Source organism: Ranitomeya imitator, chromosome 8, assembly GCF_032444005.1.
Source record: "Ranitomeya imitator isolate aRanImi1 chromosome 8, aRanImi1.pri, whole genome shotgun sequence".
Lineage (NCBI taxonomy): Eukaryota > Metazoa > Chordata > Amphibia > Anura > Dendrobatidae > Ranitomeya > Ranitomeya imitator.
The window spans coordinates 150,163,848-150,190,933 of NC_091289.1; positions in this window are offsets into that span (position 1 = coordinate 150,163,848).

The following is a 27,086-nucleotide window of genomic DNA, read 5'->3' on the forward strand; positions in this document are numbered from 1 at the left end:
TTCCAGTAGACGGGCATGGCACCAGGAGATGGAACAGGATCCTTGATGCAAACAACTGGCTAAGACGATGGTGCAGACAACAAGGATTTGGATTCCTGGACCACGGTGTGAATTACTGGTATGATGGACTCCTCGCCAGAGACGGACTATACCTCAACAAACCTGGGAAACACACATTCGCCAGAAGACTCGCTACACTCATCAGGAGGGCGTTAAACTAGAAGAAGAGGGGACGGGAAGAAAAACATTAGACTCGAACAAAGACGACCCAGGAAAACATACTCAGAAGGGAGGTAAGAACATTTCTAAAACAATCCACAGTGAGGAGATTGGAACAAAACAAAATCCTCTGAACTGCATGCTCGCAAACGCCAGAAGCCTGACAAACAAGATGGAAGAACTAGAAGCAGAAATATCTACAGGTAACTTTGACATAGTGGGAATAACCGAGACATGGTTAGATGAAAGCTATGACTGGGCAGTTAACTTACAGGGTTACAGTCTGTTTAGAAAGGATCGTAAAAATCGGAGAGGAGGAGGGGTTTGTCTCTATGTAAAGTCTTGTCTAAAGTCCACTTTAAGGGAGGATATTAGCGAAGGGAATGAGGATGTCGAGTCCATATGGGTTGAAATTCATGGAGGGAAAAATGGTAACAAAATTCTCATTGGGGTCTGTTACAAACCCCCAAATATAACAGAAAGCATGGAAAGTCTACTTCTAAAGCAGATAGATGAAGCTGCAACCCATAATGAGGTCCTGGTTATGGGGGACTTTAACTACCCGGATATTAACTGGGAAACAGAAACCTGTGAAACCCATAAAGGCAACAGGTTTCTGCTAATAACCAAGAAAAATTATCTTTCACAATTGGTGCAGAATCCAACCAGAGGAGCAGCACTTTTAGACCTAATACTATCTAATAGACCTGACAGAATAACAAATCTGCAGGTGGTTGGGCATTTAGGAAATAGCGACCACAATATTGTGCAGTTTCACCTGTCTTTCACTAGGGGGACTTGTCAGGGAGTCACAAAAACATTGAACTTTAGGAAGGCAAAGTTTGAACAGCTTAGAGATGCCCTTAATCTGGTAGACTGGGACAATATCCTCAGAAATGAGAATACAGATAATAAATGGGAAATGTTTAAGAACATCCTAAATAGGCAGTGTAAGCGGTTTATACCTTGTGGGAATAAAAGGACTAGAAATAGGAAAAACCCAATGTGGCTAAACAAAGAAGTAAGACAGGCAATTAACAGTAAAAAGAAAGCATTTGCACTACTAAAGCAGGATGGCACCATTGAAGCTCTAAAAAACTATAGGGAGAAAAATACTTTATCTAAAAAACTAATTAAAGCTGCCAAAAAGGAAACAGAGAAGCACATTGCTAAGGAGAGTAAAACTAATCCCAAACTGTTCTTCAACTATATCAATAGTAAAAGAATAAAAACTGAAAATGTAGGCCCCTTAAAAAATAGTGAGGAAAGAATGGTTGTAGATGACGAGGAAAAAGCTAACATATTAAACACCTTCTTCTCCACGGTATTCACGGTGGAAAATGAAATGCTAGGTGAAATCCCAAGAAACAATGAAAACCCTATATTAAGGGTCACCAATCTAACCCAAGAAGAGGTGCGAAACCGGCTAAATAAGATTATAATAGATAAATCTCCGGGTCCGGATGGCATACACCCACGAGTACTAAGAGAACTAAGTAATGTAATAGATAAACCATTATTTCTTATTTTTAGTGACTCTATAGCGACAGGGTCTGTTCCGCAGGACTGGCGCATAGCAAATGTGGTGCCAATATTCAAAAAGGGCTCTAAAAGTGAACCTGGAAATTATAGGCCAGTAAGTCTAACCTCTATTGTTGGTAAAATATTTGAAGGGTTTCTGAGGGATGTTATTCTGGATTATCTCAATGAGAATAACTGTTTAACTCCATATCAGCATGGGTTTATGAGAAATCGCTCCTGTCAAACCAATCTAATCAGTTTTTATGAAGAGGTAAGCTATAGGCTGGACCACGGTGAGTCATTGGACGTGGTATATCTCGATTTTTCCAAAGCGTTTGATACCGTGCCGCACAAGAGGTTGGTACACAAAATGAGAATGCTTGGTCTGGGGGAAAATGTGTGTAAATGGGTTAGTAACTGGCTTAGTGATAGAAAGCAGAGGGTGGTTATAAATGGTATAGTCTCTAACTGGGTCGCTGTGACCAGTGGGGTACCGCAGGGGTCAGTATTGGGACCTGTTCTCTTCAACATATTCATTAATGATCTGGTAGAAGGTTTACACAGTAAAATATCGATATTTGCAGATGATACAAAACTATGTAAAGCAGTTAATACAAGAGAAGATAGTATTCTGCTACAGATGGATCTGGATAAGTTGGAAACTTGGGCTGAAAGGTGGCAGATGAGGTTTAACAATGATAAATGTAAGGTTATACACATGGGAAGAGGGAATCAATATCACCATTACACACTGAACGGGAAACCACTGGGTAAATCTGACAGGGAGAAGGACTTGGGGATCCTAGTTAATGATAAACTTACCTGGAGCAGCCAGTGCCAGGCAGCAGCTGCCAAGGCAAACAGGATCATGGGGTGCATTAAAAGAGGTCTGGATACACATGATGAGAGCATTATACTGCCTCTGTACAAATCCCTAGTTAGACCGCACATGGAGTACTGTGTCCAGTTTTGGGCACCGGTGCTCAGGAAGGATATAATGGAACTAGAGAGAGTACAAAGGAGGGCAACAAAATTAATAAAGGGGATGGGAGAACTACAATACCCAGATAGATTAGCGAAATTAGGATTATTTAGTCTAGAAAAAAGACGACTGAGGGGCGATCTAATAACCATGTATAAGTATATAAGGGGACAATACAAATATCTCGCTGAGGATCTGTTTATACCAAGGAAGGTGACGGGCACAAGGGGGCATTCTTTGCGTCTGGAGGAGAGAAGGTTTTTCCACCAACATAGAAGAGGATTCTTTACTGTTAGGGCAGTGAGAATCTGGAATTGCTTGCCTGAGGAGGTGGTGATGGCGAACTCAGTCGAGGGGTTCAAGAGAGGCCTGGATGTCTTCCTGGAGCAGAACAATATTGTATCATACAATTAGGTTCTGTAGAATGACGTAGATCTGGGGATTTATTATGATGGAATATAGGCTGAACTGGATGGACAAATGTCTTTTTTCGGCCTAACTATGTTACTATGTTACTATGTAATTGTAGAAGTTTCAATATTAATATAGAATTTCTCTGGAATCTTCTTGGAAAGTTTACTACATTTTCATATCATCAGATTGCTTTCATTTACATGATAGAATTGTGGCAGGGAATTTCTACATGTGCTGTTGGTAATACATGAGTCTGAGTTCACCGTTGAACATAGGCCATAGGCCATAGGCCATGATCTATAGTTGTTACTTTTGCTGGGAATTTAGAACATTTTAGATGATCTTTCATTATGTTGTAACCGGTGTCAGACTGCAATTTTTTCATTTAGATACTGAATATTGTTATGGGCCTGTTGTAGCTGTTTGTTACGACTCAAAGTCAGATTATGAAGAGGAAAAATCCAGCGTAGAAGCAGGTAAATAAAATGACCAATTTTATTGAAGAACTAAATCACATCCATAAAAACTTGGTAAGTGTGGTTCTGGTCACAGTGCCATTTTCCTCTTCGTTTGCCTCAGCCGGATCCCAGGCTTTTCCGTGCACTTCTCAGCAGGATTGTGGTTGTATCAACAGTAAGCTGACTGTACTTTTTTCCCCTTTTCCACTTGTTTTCACCAAGTAAGATTATGGGATCACCAGTGAAGTCAAATTGTGGACTCGGCCCTTTCAGTCACGAAACCTGGGAGAAAAGAAACGCACAACAGTTGTGAAAAAAAACAATTCTGTTGAGCAGGTTTCTTATACTATTTACAGACAATGTAGTTTCAATTAGAAATTTCCATCAGCTCCCCCTTCTCATAAACATGTTATGAGATGTCTTAGCTCTTAGGTCTTTCCCAGCTTACTACCCATAGTGTTATGATCTGGTGGCCTAGGAGCAGCATGTGACGTACTCTGGAGAAGGTGGTACCTGTACTGACCGCAGACCCTGAACTTAGCAGCGCAACTAGAAATAGCCGTGGGATGTACCTAACACTCCCTAGACACCTCGACACAGCCTAAGGACTAACTTCCCCTAAAGATAGAATCGGGAAAACTATCTTGCCTCAGAGAAAATCCCCAAAGGATAGACAGCCCCCCACAAATATTGACTGTGAGAGGAGAGGGAAATGACAAATGCAGACTGAAATCAGGATTAGCAAAGGAGGCCATTCTAGCTAAAAAGAAAGAATAGGACAGAGAACTATGCGGTCAGTATTAAAACACTAGAAAATATCCACCACAGAAAATACAAAACTCCACATCTGACTAAAGACATGGAGGGTATATCTGCATCTCCAGAGATACCGCTTGGCTGCAAAAAATCCTTACACAGACAAGCTGGACAAGACAAAACATGAAAATGCACTTAACAATAAGGCCCACAGCATGTGGACAGCAAAAACAAAGCTAGGACTTATCTTTGTTGAAAAGCACAGCAAACAGGAGAGACCAGTAAGGGATGTGAATCCTCCAAAAACAATGGACAACTGGCACTGACTAAAGGATCAAGCAGGACTAAATAGCTGAGTCCAAATTGCAAAAAGTGAACACACCTGATAAATGCTGCGATCCAAAGACAGCAGCACTACCACTCATAACCACCGGAGGGAGCCCAAGAACAGAATTCACAACACCATAGCACAGTTTCTTAAAGCATATGATAAAGGAAAATATTAGATCAAATATGAAACCTTTATGAAGCAAAATATAAGTCTATGAAACTATGAAAGTAGTTAATGCTAAAAAAATATAGAATATAGAAGAAAATGTTAACTTTTCTATCTCAGGTCCAAAAACTGAAATGTATGGAACTAGAGGGAACAAGTAAATGTTCACTTTTTCATTCCACATGCAGATAATATAAAAGCCAAAATATTTTTTGAGATGAAGGAATGGGTAGACCCAATGGCAAATGGATCTCAAGGAAATTTTCGTGGCTGGGCCATTTCTGGGACAGATGGATAATACTCTACAGAGGTCTGACTGAGAGTTTGGAAAATGGATAACAAAACTGCTGAAGTCTAGAGTATAAATGTATTAATTTATCAGTTTCTAAAGTGGTTGCCTAATATAGTCAACTCCTTTTCATATGCTCTAGTAAAGCATATTAAGGACTACTTGTATGAAAAAAATTAAAGAAAAGCAGTAGATAGAGTAAGTACTTTAGGTAATCAGATACAAATGTCAAGAATAATACAAGTTTTCTCCTGATAGTGTTGAGCTAGTATGCTAAACAAAATGTTTAAAACATTTTTAAAAGCACATACAGGTCCTTCTCAAAAAATTAGCATATAGTGTTAAATTTCATTATTTACCATAACGTAATGATTACAATTAAACTTTCATATATTATAGATTCATTATCCACCAACTGAAATTTGTCAGGTCTTTTATTGTTTTAATACTGATGATTTTGGCATACAACTCCTGATAACCCAAAAAACCTGTCTCAATAAATTATCATATTTCACCCATCCAATCAAATAAAAGTGTTTTTTAATAACAAACAAAAAAACCATCAAATAATAATGTTCAGTTATGCACTCAATACTTGGTCGGGAGTCCTTTGGCAGAAATGACTGCTTCAATGCGGCGTGGCATGGAGGCAATCAGCCTGTGACACTGCTGAGATGTTATGGAGGCCCAGGATGCTTCAATAGCGGCCTTAAGCTCATCCAGAGTGTTGGGTCTTGCGTCTCTCAACTTTCTCTTCACAATATCCCACAGATTCTCTATGGGGTTCAGGTCAGGAGAGTTGGCAGGCCAATTGAGCACAGTAATACCATGGTCAGTAAACCATTTACCAGTGGTTTTGGCACTGTGAGCAGGTGCCAGGTCGTGCTGAAAAATGAAATCTTCATCTCCATAAAGCATTTCATGGAAGCATGAAGTGCTCCAAAATCTCCTGATAGCTAGCTGCATTGACCCTGCCCTTGATGAAACACAGTGGACCAACACCAGCAGCTGACATGGCACCCCACACCATCACTGACTGTGGGTACTTGACACTGGACTTCAGGCATTTTGGCATTTCCTTCTCCCCAGTCTTCCTCCAGACTCTGGCACCTTGATTTCCGAATGACATGCAAAATTTGCTTTCATCAGAAAAAAGTACTTGGGACCACTTAGCAACAGTCCAGTGCTGCTTCTCTGTAGCCCAGGTCAGGCGCCTCTGCCGCTGTTTATGGTTCAAAAGTGGCTTTACCTGGGGAATGCGGCACCTGTAGCCCATTTCCTGCACACCAGACTCAGTCCACTGCTTCCTCAGGTTCCCCAAGGTCTGGAATCGGTCCTTCTCCACAATCTTCCTCAGGGTCCGGTCTCCTCTTCTCGTTGTACAGCGTTTTCTGCCACATTGTTTCCTTCCAACAGACTTACCATTGAGGTGCCTTGATACAGCACTCTGGGAACAGCCTATTTGTTGAGAAATTTCTTTCTGGGTCTTACCCTCTTGCTTGAGGGTGTCAATGATGGACTTCTTGACATCTGACAGGTCGCTAGTCTTACCCATGATGGGGGTTTTGAGTAATGAACCAGGCAGGGAGTTTATAAAAGCCTCAGGTATCTTTTGCATGTGTTTAGAGTTAATTAGTTGATTCAGAAGATTAGGGTAATAGGTCGTTTAGAGAACCTTTTCTTGATATGCTAATTTTTTGAGACAGGTTTTTTGGGTTATCAGGAGTTGTATGCCAAAATCATCAGTATTAAAACAATAAAAGAACTGACAAATTTCAGTTGGTGGATAATGAATCTATAATATATGAAAGTTTAATTGTAATCATTACATTATGGTAAATAATGAAATTTAACACTATATGCTAATTTTTTGAGAAGGACCTGTATAATACCTGATGAAGGCCGTTGTGGGCTGAAACGCATTGTTTTGTTCTTATTAAAGTGTCCTAATAAATTTGGTACTGAGCAAATTATCTCAACCTCCAAACTATCCTTGCCTTCTGGAAGCGCCAAGAAAGGAAATTTTTTTTCTCTCCAAACAGAATGTATGGTAATGGAGATCATGCAACCAAATTCCTTCTCACACCTTTGAAGGTCATGACTAGGGATGAGTGGACACATGGAAGTTAAGTTTCTGGTACCCTTCAAGAACTTAATTCAAAAGTTCAGTTCAGGTACCAGAACTTTATCCAAACTTAAACCAGAATCTGAACCCCATTGAAAACAATGAGGACCCGAACTTTGGAACTGGAAAATTCTCTCTCTCTTTCTGTGCAACGGGCTTCCCCTGGAACTCTGATCATTGCAGTAGACTCTCGGGAGAAGGCTGTGTTTGGCGTTTAGTGCCGAACATTAGCGGAATGGTGCAAACACTGAACTTTTAAATTCAGGTTCACTCATTTCTAGTCATGACTTTCCCAGAAATATTATCGATGTAGATGAAATGGGTAACAAAATTGAGGACCCTTAAGATTTTGAACTCTTTAGGCCAAACGCAAGGTCCCATAGGATCATAGAATTTCTTTATGATACAATGCTCTTTATTGACATCCCATGTAAAAACCTTGCCTTCCAAGGCTCTTTATCCCTAAGTCGTGATTAACAGAGATATCTGTAAATAATGAAATTATGTGAGAGTTTATACCTACACTACAGTGTGCAAATCTGAAGGGTAAACATTTTTGTTGCTTAGTATATCTGCACCAAATAGGGCATCTGTAGGCACTAGAGATGAGTAGATCGATTTGTGGAAGATACAGTTTGAGTCAAATTTCCTGGAATTCATGGTTTCACCCAAAATCAAACATTGAGATTCAATTTAACAATAAGCATTGGAGATGAGGCTAACAGCACTTTGCATTGCCGAAGGGACATCCCCACAATGCCTTACAGCTATGACATCTTATGGATTATCATACCTTATGGTGGTTCGTCTCCAGAGTCACTAGGTAAGTCTCTTTCTTATTTAGTGTGTAAGCTGTTATGATCAGAAGGTTCCTCCCTATCTATCTCTTGTAGAATGCAATCTCTTATGATCAGCAGGGTCCTCCCTATCTCTCCCTCATAGAGTTCAAGCTCTTATGGGTCCTCCCTGTCTGTCTTGTAGAGAGTGAGCTCTTATCATCAACAGGGTTCTCCTTCATAGGGAGTACGCTCTTTTGGTCAGCAGGGCCCTCCCCTTCTAACTATTGTATGCGCAAGCATGTATGGTCAGTGGGGTCCTCTCTTCTGTAGAGTGTAAGCTCTTATGGTTAGCGGGGTCCTCTCTCTCCTGTAGACGGTAAGCTCTTATGGTTAGCGGGGTCCTCTCTCTCTCCTGTAGAGTGTATGCTCTTATGGTCAGCAAGTTTATCTCTCTCCCTTCTCCCTCCAGTATATTTTCTGAGCAATTACAACCTTTGCAGTATTGAGGCTTCAAATAATTTTATTTGCAGCAAATCAAATTTTCGGTGAAAAATTTGGCAAATTTGTCGAATTCAAATTTCAAAAGATCTGCTCATCTTTAAAATGTACAGCTCCTGTTCCACAGGACCTGTCTCATCTATTTACTACACGTAATGCCCTGTCAAGCTAAATTGTCCCTTCAGTAGCAATATAGTACTGCTTATTATGTGGTGTTAAAAACACTGGTCTTCATGAGATAACTCCATTAAATGTATTAGTTTGGAAAAAAAGATCTTTGTTAAAATTAATCACTTCCTGTAAAAGATTATAATTGATTTTAACCCTAAGGAGTTATTATCACTGCTGCTGTATTTTTCTCTAGTTTCCAATATTTGTCCTTATAGAGTAGGTAATCAGAGCACGAAGCGTTCTTGGATTACTGGAAAGTCGATGCTAACAAATAATAAAAACTTACCTTATTAATGGAAAAGTGTTAAGGGATAATATTAGAGATTTAGGGGAAAGGGGAAATAGTTTCCTTAGGTTGAATCAATGTATTTATTTTTCACAGTCAACACAGAGCCATTAAAAGGTCTTAGCAGATGATTTATCCTGCAGTATTGACTGTTTTTCAGTAAAAATATCAATATCTTTGTATAGATCAGAAAAGCAAAGGTTCCTTAATTATTGATCAGGAAGCAGTTGCTCGGAGCAGGTGGATTTAAGAAGGAAAGGACAAAGGCAGCATTTCAGGTTCATCTAAAACACGTTAACACAATTTGATATCTGTGAGTAGATAATTCCTAGAGATGTCACCTGTCACTCTGTAGCAGCAATTTCTCGATATCTTTATCCTGCGAATTGCTGGTTTTATCATGGTCATCTGTGTAATGTACATCTGAAAACAAAGGAAAGGCGACCTAAGGGCAGAACTCTGGCATGCCTTATTCTTTAATCAGGTGCCTAATGGGGACAAGAAAAAAATTCAATTTCAAGAGCAATGACAACATTTAACATTTCAAATTCCAAAAAAGGACATGTATTTAGGCTGTAGAAGGTTCAACGTGGTTAAGTAACGTCTCCTTTTGTACATCATGATAAGTCTCTGTGACATCATTATATAATAATTAATTATTAGTAATGACAAAGTCAATTCTACTATATGGTTTAAACCCGTCCTGTATACAAATATAATACTAAGATAATGACATAAGTACTATTGGCAGAAACATTATTATCTATTGTGGAACAGCCAATATATTGTTGATTTTAGTTTTCCCATGGAGAGCTAAATCAATTAATGAGTCTAGGCAGATAATTACTCACTATATTTTTAGTCCGTAAAAAGGATCGATAAAGCCAAATGTCTTATTCTATATTTCAATTTTCAACCATGTAAACTTATTGGAGGGATTTTATTGACTTTTATAGCTCCTAAAGTATTTTTTTAAGTATTCAACAAAATCCCAAATATCATTTTTAAAACTTTTTTCTTTCATTTCCATGACAATTATTAAATTTGGTTCATAATTTGTTGATTTTCAATTTCATGTTTTTAGCAATTGTAAGTGCATAGTTAGAAAGACTGAAATAAACATTAGCAATCGACAAACTGAAAATCTTTCTAATTGGAAAGTTTGAAGTTGTAAAAGTTTACCTCTGGTCAGAGTTGATCTAATAATGCATATTTAGTGACTCCAGCACCAGATACTCCAAGAGTCAATTAGCAATGCCCAGGCTAACGAACTGCGTAAAAGGCTCTCTCTCCATTAAATGCCTCTTCGCAATTGTCAATATTCTTAAAAAGTGTAATGATTTCTTATCAGTGCTTGAATGAACCGTAAAACTACCTTTTGGAATATTGACATTTCCACAATTTTGAACCCAATAAATTTAGTTGTTTATATACAATCTGACGGGTCATTACTTTTAACAGTTCATTCACATTTGACAGACAACCTGATTTTGCATGTGAAAAAATACACTATAAAAGATAACTTCTACAGTACAATAAAGCTTATGAGTAACATTAAAAGGAACATTAATTTATATCGGAAGCTGATATTAGGAGTATTAGTTGTAACAATATAAATGATTATAATGATAGTGTAAACCATGTGTGGAGACACGAGGGTCAGTGGGTTTTCTCGCTTGCTGGCCTGGCTGTCTGTAAAATGATCGCATAGGCCAGGGCTCATCCCACTAAATACTCATATTCTTTTCACGTGGATAAAATATTTCATCAGACAACACAGGGTGAGGGTTACACAATGGGGTGATCACCAACAATTAATAACATATAGCATAGTCCCAGAAAGTACATAAGATAATGCAAATGACAGAGTCTCACCCTTCCCCTGGCCCACCGGGAATTCATCTGCGACTTCGGGGCTTCCAGGGCCAACTATTCTAAACAGTGGCACCTTCAGACAGACACCCATAGAGAGGATGTTATGGCATGCTTAAGAAGCTGACAGTATTTTGCCAAGTGACCTGATTGTCCCAACTTGGGTTCTCCAAATGTCTCCATGGGTTCAGTGCTGGGCAGTGGATCAAATCTGTATTCCTCCGATTGGAGCAATGGTTCCTAACTGCTATCTTGTAGAGATTTACTGGAAAGAGAACAGAACGGAAGATACCCCTTTTATAATTCACAGCTCAGACATTTTTCCACAGGATTGGGGAAGGTGGGAGGAGGTAATCTTTCATTGTTCGAGTGTTCAATCAACCTGCATATTTTATCCTGTAATGTTTGCAGAACAACAAGCTGCATGGACTCATACAATGGGTAATCAACATATTAGCAAACATTGATTGTTCAACTCACCTGCAGCTTTGTCCCTCAAGGATAGTAGAATAATAGGCTGCAAGACTGATACAATAGGTAATTAGTAACCATTCAACAAACATCAATTAAGCCTACAATAAGAGTCAATTCTCAGACTCATATGAACAATAGCTCATGTCCTTGGGCCTGATAAAGACATCTGGGATAATTAAGTATAAACATTGTGTCATCACACTCCACCCCCTTATTAATTAGCCAGATGTAATAGACTTCTTATCATCCACCACCACTTGTTGTGGACAGTCCTCAGCATGTCTTTCGGCACAGACATGAATGTAAGAGGTTTCACCTTCATGACAACAAAAGTTTGTATCATTCAGTTTACTCAAAGCATATTCCATATCTTCACTGCTAATAAACTACACCAGGGGTCCCCAACTCCAGGCCTCGAGGGCCGCCAACAGTGCAGGTTTTCAGGATTTCTTTAGTATTGCATCGGTGGTAATGTGATCATCTGCACAGGTGATGATTCCAACCCCTGTGCAATACTAAGGAATTCCTGAAAACCTGCACTGTTGGCGGCCCTCGAGGCCTGGATTTGGGGACCACTGAACTACACAATCCCCATTCCAACCTCATGTACCAGCTTGTTTCTTGGATCTTTCAACTCCCAAATATGTGATGCTCTGAGACGAGGACTGTTTTAGTTCTCCAGGACAGTTCCAGGAGACACTGGGAATGCAACATATAATCACATTGAAGATACTAGGACTGGAGCATGTACATCCCATAGAATACATTGGGGTTGCTGGTGGGAAGGGGACATGGATAATGTGAAAGGGACAGTCTGGTTTATGATTTGTGAGGGCAGTGTCGACCCATTCACTACTCTAACAGTCACCGGTTTGGGGAGCATCACCAGAGGTATTGCATGGAGCAGAGCAAAAGCAGAGGACATGAAATACCCCTCTGCGCCGGAGTCCACACAAAGCTCGACTGTTAGAGTGGATGAGCCTAATGTGGTTGTCCCTTTAAAAGGACAGCTTGGAGGAAAATGCCACTGTGTCTAGTGAACCACCTCCAATGGTTACTAGACGCAAGTGTTTTCCCGACCGCTGTGGATATTTATTAGCATAATGTCCTAACTGTTGGCAAATATTACAAACCACGGGTACTTGAGCGGCCCGGGGCTTAGGTCCCACTCGAGAAAACTCCATGGCCTCATGGGAGTCGGACGCCTGAACGGAAGATTCTAGAGGTCTGGCGAAGGTGGGTGCAAGCCGGAACCTCTGCCTACACTGGGTCCGCTCTAACCTCCGCTCGTTAAAATGGAGGCCAATGCGGGTAGATATTGTAATGAGCTCCTCCAGTGTGGCAGGAATCTCCCCGGTGGCCAAGGCATCCTTCACATGGTCTGCCAGTCCTTTCCAGAACACCAGAATAAGGACTTTATCCGGCCACTCCAGCTCTGAGACCAGAGTCCGGAATTGGATGGCGAACTGGCTGACCATGGACAAACCCTGTGTTATTGCCAACAGTTGGAGTGCCATATCATGGGTGACACGAGATCCTAAAAATACCTGTTTCAGAGAGTCCAGGAAAAAAGGAACACTCTGCATCACACGATCATCATGCTCTTACAGCGGCATTGCCCAATCCAATGCCCTGCCTGACAAAAGGGATAAGATAAAACCCACTTTTACCCGTTCCGTAGGAAAACGTGCAGCCAGGAGCACTAGATGTATGGAGCACTGACTCACAAATCCCCGACATTGCTTACTGTCACCAGCAAACTTGTCTGGAAGCAGGAGATGGGATAAAGTCAGAGCAGGAGTGGCAGAGGACAAACTGGCTGCAGCTACACTAGCAGCCTGAACAGCGACTGCGGTAACATCCACAGCTAAGGTTGTGCGTTTTAGAGCCGCCAACCTACCCTCCAGCTGCTGGATGTACCGCTGTAGATGCTGATCGTCCGCCATTTACTAGCCAGACCCTGGCGCTAGTATTATGTTAGGGCCAGCGGAACGCACCGAGTAAATATAGATGTTTATTATTGGTGTGTTCGCAGTCTGGGGTCCTCCATGCAGGAGGAACCTGCTGCTAGTGAATTGTGGCACTATTTGGCAGTATAAGCTAGCTCTGTTACTTCACAGAGTAGCCGTGAAAGTAAAGCACTGCGCCCTGTTAGATTCACAGGAGCACAAGCCAACTGCCGAGCTGATAGCAGTCAGTGGTCATGCAAGCACACAGTCTCCTCACCAGAGGTGCCGGTATTCTAGGGGCTTATTTCAGCCAGGTCCCTGAATACATACACAACACGCAATCTCCTCACCAGAGGTGCCGGTATTCTAGGGGCTTATTTCAGCCGGGTCCCTGAATACATACACACATAACCACACTGGCGCAAAGCACATAACTTGGAATGATACTAGTGCATGGCCGTGCGAACATGCGAACCTTTTATAGCTGCAGCAACTACAGGACCTTCCCAGAAGGACCAATGGGAGGCTGCCGCAGAACGTGAGCAACTTCAGGACCTTCCTAAAGGACCAATATGAGTTGCTGCAGTACCTGAGCATGTGACCTTTGATCTCCAATGAGAGATCTTACCTTGGGCATGCTCAGAAGGGGAAAAGAAGGTCTTAGTCCCAAACACGCCTGCTTGCCGCTGACCAGTACAGGCTGCAATGGCAGAAGCTGGAAAGGCAGCATTAACCCTTTGCACAGTGTCAGACTGAGCAAGACGCTGGGACCGACGCCTCCGCTGAACAGGCTCCACTGCGGCAGGAGAAGAATGGGAGACTGCAGTGGAGATGGCTCGAGATTCCCCCTGTGCAGAGGTGGGAACTTGACCCCTAACAATAATGACCTCTTTTTCTATTCTAATCAGGGCTTTGACTACTGGATAAGGCATTAGTCTTCCCAGTCTTTTCATGTTATCACACCCCTGTGGACATGATAACATAATTTGCCAACGTCATTGCCAGGCCATGATGCGCCGTTCATTTCTGCAGCATCACTGCACCTCTGTAGCCAGGTGTATACTTTCCAGCTCCAGAGGCGTACTGCACATGACCAGAAGTTCAGAAGATGGCTTGTCATTGCCAGGCACTTCTCATTGCATATCTCCTATGGTATATGTAAAGAATAGGGTGCACTCCATAATCAATCAATGAGAGTGTATAGAAAGAGAGAAAGGGTGCTGCTGCATAATGCATGGGGAGAGTCAGGATTAGCTATAAGGAAGATGAAACACTATAGCATATGGAATGCGCACACCTGATGCATAGAAACAAATAACAATATTTTATTAACACTATTTGCATTATGTGCCCAAAGGGTTCAGTACAGTGCTAAAAGATCTCATAGTGTTGTACATGTAATTTCTGGGCAACTAGAGGCTTTGCCATATTGAGATTCTCCAATTTATTAATGGCCAATCAAATTTTGGGGGAAAATTTGCCTAAACTGACAAATCAGATTTTCAAAAACTCTGCTAATTTCTTCTAATAAGTACACTATGTACTACTTGATTTTTACATAAATCCCCAAATGTTTTCTTTCTTCTTAGGTGACATTCTCTCCATCATAATCACATAGTCATATTCTTATTACCATTATTATAGAAGTTCAAATGTCACTGCCTGATCTATTAACAGCACAGTGGCATCTTCTAGACGATCCCTGGAAACAATATGCACACAGATGAGTAGGAGGTGATGATAGAAATAATGACATGCACAGTCCTCAACGCCACAGGTATCATTTCAATTTGTTTTAAGGTGTAATGCACTGAGAAAACCAATGCAAGATTAACCATAAAAATAATAAGATTTATGCTTTCAATGGAGAGTATCATGGAATCATGGACTTATTTCCGTTCTTCCAAATTTCCCTGGTTGTTGCATGATTGGTCTTTAAGCATAATGCAGCTTTGAATTACTGCTCCTATTAAGAAGCTTCCATGTTTAAAAATCTTCGCCTAAATATATTTTATTTTTTCTAGTTTTGCCAAAAAGTTCTTGAACAATCTTCTAAACAACGTGAGAAAATGAGCGGAATAGACACGAGAGGATTGTTCCGCAGAGGAAGATAGAATTTGGGTCAAATTTCCTGATATTTGCAATTTCATATGAATTCAAGCACTTTGAGATCTGATTCATGGTTCACCAAAAAACGCCTGACACTGTTTTCCATAGTGCTGAAGCATTATAGAGCGGGCAACTGTTGTTTTGATTTGCTACGTGGGGTTCCTTATAATGCCAGACAGCTATGACATCTTCTGAAGTATCTTACCATGTACAGTGGTGGTCAATACCTGGACCATCACAGATCAGTGGTTCTCAGTGAAGAACAGTTTGTACCACAGAGACATTTTTTAATTCTGGAGTCACTGGATAAGTCTCTTTATTCTATAGTGTGTATGTTCTTATGGTCAGCGTCCTCTCTCCTTTAGCATCTAAGCATTTATGATCAGCAGGGTTTTCTCTCTCTGTCTTGTAGAGTTTAAGCTGTTAAGATCAGCAGGGTTTTCTCTCTCTCCCCTGTGAAATGTAAGCTCTTATGTTCAGACTTGTTATCTCTTTCTCTCCTTTTCCTACATGTACCAGCAATTAAAAACTTTTCAACATCAAGATTCACGTGAATTTATTTGCTACAGATCAATTTTTGGGGAAAAAATCAGCCAAATCAGAGAATTCAAATTTCAAAAGATCCGTTCATCTCTAGTGCAGATATATCATTCTTAAAAAGATGACATGGAAAATTTGAAAGATCTGAGATTGGTAGAAACATACCGTAAGTCCTGGAGATGAGAATATGAGGAAGTAATTGGAGTAGACAAGAAGGTTATGTGTAGAATATACAGTATGTTGTACTTAGTGAAGAGCATGAAAAGATTGGAAAGAACATTATAGATCAACGAAATGTTAAAGCAATATGTTTTAACAGTAGGGTAAAATGAATAAAAACCTCTTTATTCCAGATCTTAGAGGGGTTTCTATTACCTCCATTTGCCTGATTGGACCGACCCCTACATTTCACTTTAATAATAATAACACCAATATGGATAAGTCCTGTAAGTTAAAATGTAACAGTTGTTTCAAGAGAACTTGCATCAAAATGTTTATGTCTGCTTGCAGCTCCTCCCTCCCCCTCTCTTTCTTCTCCCAAGAACTTTATGAACACCAACTGCCAAGATATATTACAAAGTTTCTTATTTTCATGTTATCTATTGATTTACTTAAAAAAGAAAAAAAAATTGAAGCAAGAGCTTTCTATTTTATAAAGTTATGGTGTATTACTAAGATGTGTCATCGCGTTATAATTAGGGATGGGCGAACCCGAACTGTAAAGTTTGGGACTGGAGCAAACACATAGTGTTCGTTCACACGGTCCTGAACACAGGTTTCTATGGGAAACCCATGTTACAGTTCGGGTCGAGTTCGGGCTGTAAAAAAAACCCCCAGAAAATTAATAATATACATTATAATTATACTTACCTGTCCAGCGACACGTCCTCCCGTCCCGCTGTCTCCCGGCCGCATCTGCTTCCGGGGCTTCTTTAATTTACACAATAGGTCAACAGTAAGTGCATGAGCAACCAAAAGGAACAAAAAGTGGAAGCATAATAGATACCATTAATTCATCCCAAAAGTAAATTACAATTGATAAAGGAAGTTAATAAATATATTATGGCAAACCCTTGCAAGTATCTCAAAAGGTGCCAAGTGCATAGTGCATTTTATAATACTAACCGGAGCTCATGCTGGGCGTGCTGGTGCCTCAACCCCACACTCCAACGCGCGTTTCACACGTTGCTTCGTCAGGGAGTGATACCAAATTTTAATAGAATTTTTGGGTTAGGTCTTTGTCTAGTGTATAATTACAATAAAACATTTATATTTTTTATAATGCAAATTCATGTCATGTCCAGCCCCCAACTCGAACTTTACAAAAACTGGGGCGAACCCGCCGATCCCGAACATCGTGGGGTTTGCCCATCACTAGTTATAATCATTGGGCTTAAAGATATCAAATTGATATCATGTTAATTAAATTTGACTCAAATTTCATGAAATTCACCAATCTCTGCAAATTTGAACAATTTGCAGTTCGAATTGCAGAAGTAGCAAAAAATATTAGCCATTATTTTATACATTGCAGAATATTGTATCAGTCATAGAAGTCTGGCATGACCTCAGGCGCAACCGCGTGGGCTTCCCCATAATGACTTTCAGCTATCACATTACATGGTAGATCTCAGCCAATCAGGAAGGACTATTATAGTCTTTAGGGTGATTTAATATGGGGAGAAAATGTTAGATCTTACATTCTCTGCAATATAGGAAGAGAAAGGTCTACAACATTGCACAAGTACTCCAAACAGTAATATGGTGGAGAACTGCCGCAGTGAAGAACATAAGAGTAGTAATCTGTGAATATTACAGAGATTCTTTTGATAAGGGGAGGCAGCGATAGGAGAGGTGCCAGCAACAGAAGTGTCAGACTCAGTGTTATTGATCAGTGATATGGCAGAGCTGGCATCTGCCCTACTGAATTTGTATTACATTTACACATTTATTTATTTTTATTCTTAATGCACTAAAAAGAAGACATTTATGAATCTGATAAAAATTTGATTTTGCCAATCGTACCAGGAAACTTGATTCCCAACCAAGTTATTCTCCATTATTTGTTCCCAATAATGCTCTGGAGTATAAAAAGACTCTAGAGCATAATAAAAGTATTATGTAAATTAAAAAATTACCAATACACACTTTATTGTTCAAATGTCCTGAAACCCCTGCTGCCTCTGCTGCCCACCAACGACTTTTCTGTGCTCCTTCTTTTCATCAGTGCATTCTGCATCTCCAGCCTCTTCACTCTAGAAAAGGACTTCCACCGCGACCAGGCCTGGGATATTTTTGGGTGCCATGCTGATTTGACACGTGTCAACACCATATAATGACATACTTTAAGATGAGCGGTGACAGTGACCTTCAAAGCCTGGAAACAGATTGAAGTCCTGTTCTAAAGTGGAGAGTGTCTGAGGAAAGAAGAGGCGCAGAGGACCAGACAGCGGGCAGAAAAGGTGCTGAGACACTGAGGAGTATTAGCCTTTTTTTAACCTTTGGCTGCCCTCCACCATTCAACAAAATGGTTGCCGCAACTGGCTGCCATTTTACTGAATCTGAATGGAGCAAATTAGAACACATATATACTTTGGAGACAATAAAGTTTTGCAAAATAAGAGTAGTATTCAATTTCAATAGAATTATTATTATTATTATTAATAATAGTTATTTATATATCACCATTAATTCCATGGTGCTGTACATTAGACGGGGTTACATCAAAATACAAATATCACTTACAGTAAACAAAACTAACAATGGCAGACTGGTACAGAGGGAAGAGGACCCTGCCCATGTGGGCTTACATTCTACAGGATTAAGGGGAAGGAGACAATAGGTCGGGGTGTTGCAGTAGCTCCGATGGTGTTGAGGTGGCCGTGTGGTCATTATAGGTTGTAAGCTTTTTTGAAGAGATGGGTTTTCAGGTTCCGTTTGAAGGATTCAAATGTGGTGGGTAACCGAACGTGTTGGGACACAGAATTCCAGATGATGGGGGTATGTCCTCCATATATCTGTGACCTTGTCTCCCGGTACTTACCTGCACGCAACCTCCAATCCTCACAAGGTCTCCTTCTCTACTCCCCTCTTTTCTCCTCTTCCCACAATCTCAGACAAGATTTCTCTCATGCATCACCCCTCCTCTGGAACTCTCTACCACAGCATATCAGACTCTCGCCTACCATCGAAACCTTCAAAAAAACCTGAATACCTACCTCTTCTGACAAGCCTACAACCTGCAGTAACCACCGATCAACTAATCCGCTGCATGACCAGTTCTACACTCACCTACTGTATCCTCACTCATCCCTTGTAGATTGTGAGCCCTCGCGGGCAGGGTCCTCTCTCCTCCTGTACCAGTCGTGACTTGTATTGTTAAAGATTATTGTACTTGTTTTTATTATGTATACCCCTCCTCACATGTAAAGCGCCATGGAATAAGTGGCACTATAATAATAATTAATAATAATATTCGGGAGAAGTCTTTCAGGTGATTGGGTGAAGAGCGAATAAGCGTGGAGGAAGGAGGTCTTGGGAGGACTGGAGATTACATGAGGGAAGATATTGAGAGATTAGTTTGGAAATATACGAAGGAGAAAAGTTATGGATGGCTTTGTAGATCAATGTTATTAGTTTAAACTGGATACGTTGGGACATTGGGAGTCAGTGAACGGATTTGTAAAGAGGGAAAGCAGGAGTGTAGTGAGGAGAGAGATTAATTAGTCGGCCAGCAGAGTTAATGACGGACTGGAGTGGTGCAAGAGTATTAGAAGGTAGGCCACAAAGGAGGATGTTGCAGTAGTCAAGGCGGGAGATGATTAGTGCATGCAGAAGCGTTTTGATAGAGTGAGGATTGAGGGAAGGATGGATTCTGAAAATATTTTTGAGCTGGAGGCGACAGGAGGTGGTGAGAGCTTAGATGTGAGATTTGAAGTACAAGACAGAGTCAATGGTTACTCCAAAGCAGCGGATTACTCGGACAGGGGAAAGTGTGAATTCATTTATTGTGATATATAGATCAGGTAGGGAAGGTGTGCGAGATGGAGGAAAGATAATTAGTTCAGATTTGTCCACATTGAGTTTGAGGTAGTGAGATGAGGAGAAGGAGGATATGGCTGATAGACACTCTGGGATTCTGGAGAGCAGAGAGATTACATCTGGGCCAGAGAGGTAGATCTGAGTGTCATCAGCAGGACAGCCATAGGACTTTATTAGTTGTCCCAGGCCAAGTGTATAGAATAAATTTGCTTAAGAAATAAGAAAGAGGCAGCATAATAGTTTTTACAGAAAAAAATGAAATCAGTGTCAGATAGTGTGCCTTGTTGTCTCAAATGACTGGACTCAGTTTTTCCATTTTTTGTGCAATCAATTTTATGACAATGGGAAATATTTGTCATAAAGTGTGTGGGAAACAATTTTTTCTGCATATTTGTTTTATAAGTCAAATTTTACATCTGCACATCACACAAATACAGTACCAAAGTCTCGAACAACGCATATTTCTTCAGGCTTTCAAGGAGAAATGCATGTACAACATGTCCTGGGTTCACCCTTAAATAAGGGTGATGCAAACTGTTTTCTTCACTAATTGAACTCCACTCTGCTATTATTCTGAACACTTTCCCATTTCAATTAATTATTCTAATACACAGACTGAAAAGCATGCAGATCATGAATGCTGAGTCTGTTGGTTTTCTTAGACTCTACTGCACCAACTGGAAAATTGTTTGATATGTGGCGATATAATCTATATTAAAAACAGTGATTAATTTGGTTAGTTATATTGAGCTATTATTTTGAACACCATTGTATATGGCACGTCACTCATCTCAGTCACAGTAGGATAATGTTACCTCTGGCAGCAAAACCATCAGACTAAATCAGTGATCTGAAGACACAAAAGAGAATGGTAAAACCAAAAACACTCAGTTTGAAAAAATGTTTGCAGTAATCCGCAAGTGCTAGTAAAAGATGTAAATAACAGGGTATTTGGTTGATACGTTTTTTACAAAAAATGATTGGTAGAGCAGCTTAGTATACATTTTTTGTAAAAAACGTATCAACCAAATACCCTGTTATTTACATCTTTTACTAGCACTTGCGGATTACTGCAAACATTTTTTCAAACTGAGTGTTTTTGGTTTTACCATTCTCTTTTGTGTCTTCAGGTTTCTTGGTGGTGTGTGAACATGTTCTTACAGACTTGTTCACTGTGCAAGTAGCCCTTGTGTTCCTGTTCCCTAAATCAGTGATCTGCAGAGAGAGATCTGCCTTATCACAAATAACTAAAAGAGAACATTTTTGGACCTTTTTTTTAATTAAAATAAAAAATGTGAAACGTTTGTCAGTATACTGTGTTGCTAAATGGGCTGATGGTTACAACTGGGTCACCATCCATTGCTATGGTGAAGTCACTATGACATTGCTAAGGCTGTGTTTGAATTAAAGAGATTGAAAGCAGATGGATATTATACTTTTCCCCTGATTGCTCCACTCCTAGTTTTTGGTTTACAAATTCTGAGGTAAAATAACTCACCAAATACTGAACATGTGAACGTGGTCTAAAAGTAATATACCGGTAAGTAAAATTATTAGAAGAAAATTATGATATTTTGATGGTAAAGGAAAAATGACAGCTATAAGGCTAGTTTCACATTTGCGTTTAAAAACGCAGCGTTTAAAACGCATCCGCAGGTGGTGAAAAAAACGCATGTAAACTCGTACAAACCCTGCATTTTTTAGATGCATGCGTTGTCGCATGCGGTTAAAAAACGCCACGTTTGTAGGCGTTTACATGCGTTTTTTCCTGCGTTTACGCTTTTGGTACGCATGATGAGAAATTTCACAAGAGAAAAATCAAGATCCAGACACCGCCAATGGGACTACAGAGGGCGTGTGACATGACTCTGTGGACCAAAATATGGAAAAATTGTAGCTCTCAAAATGTGGTAACACAAAAAATATTTTTTGGAATAAAAAGCGTCTTTTAGTGTGTGACAGCTGCCAATCATAAAAATCAACTAGAAAACCCACTATAAATAGAAATCAAACCCCCTTCATCAACTACTTAGTTAGGGAAAAATAAAAAAATTAAAAAATTGTATTTATTTCCATTTTCCCATTATGGCTAGGGTTAGGGTTAGGATTAGGGGTAGGGTTAGGGTTAGGGGTAGGGTTAGGGTTAGGGTTATGGCTAGGGTTAGGGTTTGGATCCCTTTATCACCTTGATGGTGGGGGGTGGCTTATCAGTGTCTAGACTTGTTTTTCTCTATTAAAACGCATGCGTTCAAAAACGCAACCAAACGCATGTGCTTAAAAACGCATGCGTTTACATAGACAGCAATACTTTTTTTGATGCAATCGAACGCATGCATTTTTTTGCGGCAAAAAAAGCCTCTAGAAATTACTACATGTTGCATTTCCGCACCAAAATGCAAGCATCGAAACGACGCATGCGTCGTCAAACACGGCCAAACGCGTACAAAAAAAACCGCATGCATTTTTAATGTTAAATATAGGAAAAAAAACGCAGCGGCAAAAATCGCAAATGTGAAACCAGCCTAACTGGGTTGTTAATTTACAGGGCTTTTCAGGATTGAGAGTACAAATAAGTGAAGGGGAAAGGTTTTCTCATATGTAAAATAATCCCTAAAAGCCACGCGTGATAATATAAGTGAGGCGAATGAAAATGATGAGGCCTAATGGATGGAGGTAAGGGAAGGGAGAAATAATAATAAAATACTGATAGGGGTTTGTTATAGGTCTAAATATAATAAACATAATGGAAGTTCCAGAAATGTCCTCGTAAAACAAATAGAGGAGGTAGAAAATGACGGAAAAGTAATTATTATGGGCAACTTCAACTACCCTGATATAAATTTGCAGGTCCAGCATAGGAAACATGTTTTTTGACAACAATGAAAAACAAATGCCTTTCACAACTGGCTCTGGACCCAACAAGTGGGGGTGGGGGGGGTAATGCTATACCTAATTTTAACAAATAGGCCAGACAAAATATCAAATGTACAGGTTGGGGGTCACTGGGGTAACAGTGATCACCAAAAATGAACTTGCATATATCCTTTAATAAGATGTATAGTAAAGGGACATTAAACTTCAGGAAGATGAATTTCCATCAGCTAAAAGATAATCTTAGTGCCATAAACTGGGACAATGTCCTGAAAATAAAAATACGCAAAGTAATTGGGACACGTTAATAAAGATTATAAATAGGACCTGTGCACAATATATATCCTACGGAATTAAACAAGCTAGAAATATGAGAAAATCACTATGCCTAAATAGACAAAATGACAAAAAAAGTGTTTATGGAATAAAAGTAAGAAGGTAGTGGCGATGTATTAAATAACCATAGAGCTAAGTATTCTAAGTGTTGCCGCACTTGTGACTTGTAAAGTTTTGCTTGTATACAAGTCCCTAGTGTGGCTGCACTTAGAATACTGTGAAAAATGTTGGCCTTCGCTGATATAGCTAAACTAGAGTGGATGCAAAGAACAGTGACCAAGGTTATTATAGGAATGGGTGTTCTGCAATATCAAAACGCATTATCGAACTTGAGGTTATTTTGTTTTTTAAAATTGAAATCTTAGGACCAGTCTTATTACAATGTAATAACGTACAAGATATGAAGGGACAGCACAGAGATCTGTATCATTATCTTTTTACATCTAGACCTACAATGATGACAAGAGGACATCCTCTACATCTAGAGCAAAGAAGGTTCGATCATAGTCACACATGGTCGATTCTTTACTGTAAGAGCAGTGAGCCTATGTAACTCTCTGCCACTTGATTTATTGGTTCTTTCACTAAAAATGTACAAGGAGGGTCTGGATGCCTTTTCTGAAAATTATAATATTACAGCATTGGGTACTAGATTCTGTGATGGGATGTTGATTCAAGGAACTAGTTTTATTGCCATATGTGGAGCCAGGAAGGATTTTTTTCTCTAATTTGGAGCAAGTAGTATCTGCTTTATCAAGCTTCTGCCTTCCTCTGGATCAACTGGAAGTCTCTTTTCCTTGCATGAGTCGTCATTAGAACTACAATTTTACATCACTACAAAGTCAAGCTCAGCTCCACTTCCTCTTTAACGCCTGACCCAGCTTGTCCTCTCCTCCCTGTCAGGGACTTTTCAGTGATTTGAGAATTGAGAATTGTAGTTCTAATGATGGCTCATGCAAGGAAAAGAGACTTCCTGTTTCTACATAGAGCTTAGAAGGATTCAGCTAGTCTGCTTTTAATCACGTGATGTCAAAGACCTAATTAAAAAAAGAAGAATTAGCTGGGTAATAAGACAAAATTAGCAAGTAAGTAAGTACACAATGCTATATAATATGATGACTGCAATATATTAAGAGGATAAACACTTTGATGGGAGGAGTTCTATTTATGCTGAGAAAGGGTCACTTTTCCAAAGCAATTTTTTCACTTCTGGTTAATCTATCTACAACATATAAAGAGATTTAAATAGTTGACTAGCGGCAGAATGTCCACTACCTAGCGAGGTTGGGTTCTCCTTACATTACTCTGAAGTATTTAGGGAGGAAATCGTTCTTTCCCAGGTGAACAAAGCTCATTTCTTCAATGAAATAGTACTATGTGGTTAAGCCAAATAATTAAAAACCTAACTATAACGAAAGGTTTTAATTTAAATCAAACCTAATCAAACGGCTATGATCTCCATCTCAACGATTTGCTCATTTGTAAAAACAAGGTATGGCCTAAACCGCAATGATATCATAAATGGAAAAGGAATACTATACATTTCCTGCATTTTCCACGTATAAGCTATTTTTTGCTTTGGGGAGTTTACATGAAAAATTTAATGCAATTTATTTTTGAAGTAAAAGTTAATAATTCTCTTTGCATGAAAAATAAATGCTCCCATTAGAATTGCAGATTTCTTAGTGATGCTGTATATCTGTACAAAATGATTTATTCTAATTTAATAATGGCATAGATTTTTTTAGAGCCTGAGTGTACACTGCTTCTCGTTAAAGCTGTAAAATATTTGATGCCACTCAGGAATTCTCAAGATCATTATTTTACAAAAGGAAAAACCCATTTTGACAGATGAACTCCAGTCATACTGAACAAATCACTGATACTCTATATAATAAGGCCTCCAAAGAGGTGAGCGTGAACTTATTACTATGGCAACCCAAATCAAAACACTGTTTTAGTGAAGATTTCCCTGTTTTACAATGCAATGATGATTGTTTATGATACCACTGGAACCGTATTCCACAAAGGTTCAAGAAATGAGCTGACAGGAGAAACTCTTTATAGACATTCTTCAATGGCATATTCTCAAATTATCTATTATTGGACAAACATAGGAAATAGGTTGCACAAAAAGGCGGCATGACTGACAAGCCGGTAAGATGAATAATAGAAAATAAGTTTCATATTATTGTAGCCAGTTTATCAGGTCGATAAATGTTCAAGTGTCTTTTGCAAATTCGTTTCACTACAGGATCCAAAGTGCTAACATAGTTTATACAGAAACAGATTTCTAAGCGAAGCATTTGAGGACTTTAACAAGACTTGAATATCTGCTTTACAAAAACAAGGCTATCAATTTATTGCTCTAGAGTTTGCTGAAAGTATAGTAGCATTTTGTTGTATAAAGAAAGTTTCAGGAAAGTAATGTGGATGCAAATCATGGTGCAAAGAAAAGTTTTAGCTAAGTACTTCTCTAGAAGGAACATAGCATTATCAAAGAAGTACTCCTCCAATCAAAGTTTTAATCCTCTTTGCAATAGTCATACTATGTAGCATTGTATACTTGCAATTGCTCATTTTACCTTTCTACCAAGTCACTTCTTCTCTTTTCCATTAGGTCTATGATATCATGTGAATAAAACAATAATGAAATAAAAAGTATTAACTATGCCACTATGAATGAAGAATCCAGGAGATCTAGGATTTTTCAATGCAGTTTATTAACTTGTTTCAAAGTCATCTGACTTCTTTATCGGGACAAAGGTGGCTTGTCCTGATGAACAAGTCAGATGAGTTCAAAACACGTTGCTAATTTACGGCACAAAAAAAATCCTTAATCTCTTGGAATCTTCATTCGAATATCAACAGCGGCATAGATAGTCCATTTCATACCAATATTATCTTTCTTTTTTTTCATTTTTTGCCAGTGGGTCAGCAGCAGCTGACGCTCTAAGCTAAATCAGTCATTGTGTATCATAGAACCTTATGAGGTGACCACCTCCTCAAACACTGTTATCTTTCATCATTGGATAAGACCCTATATGGCATGTTTACTGTTTTTCCAGCCTCCCTCACACATCACATGATTAAAAACAAACTAGCTGATTCCTTCTAAGCAAGCTATATGTACAAACAGACAGACTATTTTCTCTGCACAAGTCATAGCCACCTAACATGAGGCTCAGGAACCCGAGAGCTGACACTGCTAGAACGTTGCCAGCAACAGAGGATCGAATAAGTGTTTTTATTTTAATGGAAACAAACATTCAAACGGAAAAGGGGTTACACTAGTGGTGGGCAACCCCATTAAATAAAGGGGTTTCCCACATAAAAAGAACATTTATCATACATCCATTGCTAGAAGTGTTACTGCTGGGACTCTCAATGATCTCAAGAACAAAGGCCCTGTGATGCTCGCGTTAATGCTGCAGTAGTGATTTCCAACAGTGGGACTTCAGTTATCATACATTTATCATCTTTCCAGCTAAATGTATTCCACTGTGCAGCCTTTGTAGATAAATGTAGGCATTGTATAGCATAGCATTTAGGCAACTTATGAAAGTGTTATTTGTCCCATGCAATACAAGTTGTCTGAGTAACAAACTGCACTTAAGTACTTATTGGTATAGATCTTTGTATAATTCCTAACACTATACTATATGAGGGTACAACAGAAGGTACTGCACAGGGTAACATTTAACCTAAGAGCAATCCCTGCTCTTCATGCAATGAATTTGGATCATACTCATAATAGAACTATGGTAATCTTCAAATTTTACAAAAATGTTGTGGGCATCTGATAAACCTTCCCTAATAATAACCTGTAATATTGAAAAACCTATCCATACTACCTTCCTACTATGATAAAGGTGTCATCACAACTGATTTAAAGGTTAG